Genomic DNA, 2,284 nt, shown 5'->3' with positions numbered 1-2,284 from the left:
TTTTTTTTTTTGAGGTCCTAATCATCTAGTTTCAGGAGAAAGATGAGGCTTTCTACTCCCATAAAGAAAGTCTCAGAAACGGACAGGGACCCCTCTGCCCTGAGTCAGAACCCTCCAGTGACTAGATTTTAGTCTCGACTCTTCTGCTGCTGGTCTCTTCCCTTCCACTGGATGGTGTGTTTGTACCACGTACTGAGGCCACTACGTTAGCCCTTCCTCGTTTTAGCTTTCACCTTGAGGCCTTTGACTCATCTCCAGTCCATTCTTGGATAGGGGTCCTGTGTTGTCTTTCTGCACATGGATATTCAGTTTTGCCAGCAGTTTGTTACAGTGATTGTTTCTTCCCCATTTAATGAGTTTGGGCTCATTGCCAAGGAGCAGTGTCTGTAGGTGGAAAGATTTACTACCATAAAGTGGAAGCCAGGCTACTCTACAGGTTTCTCAATTCTGTTCTATTGCTGTTTGTCGTGTCGTTCCAGGACAGAGCTATTATGACTCCGGTGGAGGTGTAGTAGGTTTTGAGAGAGGGAAAGTGTGACGCCCCTACTTTGTTCCTCCTCAGTAGTGTTGTGCTTCTGAAGAGTATCATTTCTTTCTATATCATACCTTAAGTTGGTGATTCATTTTACCAACTCTTTCAAGAATGATGTTGGAATCGGGATCTGGATTCTGGTGTATCTGTAGATTGCTTTGGGTAGTTCTAACATTTTCACAAGGTTAAATTTCCCAACAAATGAGCAGAGAACATTCTTCCATTTAGGTCTCTTGGTTTCTTATAGTATTGTGTAGTTTCCTTGATGTAGGTCTTTTGTTTCTCCGGTTAGATCTGTTCCTAAGTATTTTTACTGTAAATGGTATTGTCTTCCTAATTTCCTTTTCAGAATTCTTTCACTAGTATTAAGGAATCCAACGGATTTTTTTTTTTTTTGTATATTCCTCTTGTACTTGACACCGAATTGAAGCCTTTAAATTAGTTCGATTAATTTTCTTGCTGAGCCTTGGGGATTTTCTATGTATATGATCATATTATCTGCAATTATGGCTTTACTTCTTCTTTGCAATTTGAATGCTTTTTATTTCCTTTTCTTGCCTTATAACTCTGGCTAACACTTCCAACACAATATCGAATAGGAGTGGTGATAAAGGGCATCCCTATCTGGTTCTTGTTCACAAGAATGCTTTGTCTCTGTTGAGACTAATGTTGGCCTTTGGTTTTCCTTTGTTGGGGAGCAGAGGAGAAAGCATGTGTGTTGGGGAGAATATTTGCAAGTCTTGTTTGCCTCCTTGGTTTTATTTCTCAATTCTTTCTGACTTTGGAAGGGGAAGAACTAATTTATCAACCCATTAAGCCTCTAACAAGGAGCACTGATACCACTGTGGGCTAAGCATTGGACTTCCAACTGAAAGGCAAGTGGTTCAAATCCATCAGCTGCTTCTTGGGAGACAGATGGGCTATCTGCTCCCATAAAGCGTTAGTCTCAGAAACCCTAAAGAACAGCTCTTCTCTGTTCTATAGGGTCACTGTCAAATCTTCCTATTGTCCAATCCCATTCCTTTATCCCTGCTAGCCAATACATCTAACCAAGCAGTTCAAATCCACCAGCTGCTCTTTGAGAGAAAGATGAGGCTTAGAACCTCGGAGGCCCTATGGGGCAGTTCGACTCTGCCCTATCTCACAGGATATTGTTATTCTCATCTGAGCAAAGCTCTCTTCTTCCAGGGTCATTGACAAGTTCAGCTACCAGGGAGGTTCTATCACTGCTCACTTTTTCAGTTAAGGACCAAGCCTTCAGGATATTTTCTTTGAAAAAAATTTCCTTAGAATTCCTACCACCAAGCCCCAGGACCTCAAGTCCAGATGGCTATAATCCCCTTCGGCCTGAGCCAGCTCCCCGTGCACTGCTATGCATCTTCATGCTCCCACAAGCTTTGCCAAGAATGCACTGTGGAGGCCAGGGTACTCTACCCATGACCTCCCCTGACCTCTGCAGCCTTTTCTTTCTTTAGCTGACTCAGCTGGTTCGCTCAGCTGAACAACAGAAACCCTCCACATTTACTGCCAGAGTCAAATCCAATAGGGAATCTTCAGGACAGGGCAGAACTGCCCTGTGCATGTCTGAGACTGTAAGTCCTCGGGGCACAGAAAGTCTCATCTTCCCCCTTGGAGTCACTGGTGGTTTTGAATTGCTGACCCTGTGGTTAGCTCCCCAGTGTATAACCTATTATGCCACCAGGGTTCCTTTCACGTGGCTTTAAGATGCTCTTTTTCTCTATCTTCGGCTGT

Source organism: Echinops telfairi, unplaced genomic scaffold, assembly GCF_000313985.2.
Source record: "Echinops telfairi isolate 266 unplaced genomic scaffold, ASM31398v2 ScPeMD7_5592;HRSCAF=6446, whole genome shotgun sequence".
NCBI lineage: Eukaryota > Metazoa > Chordata > Mammalia > Afrosoricida > Tenrecidae > Echinops > Echinops telfairi.
This window is presented reverse-complemented; position numbering follows the sequence as displayed.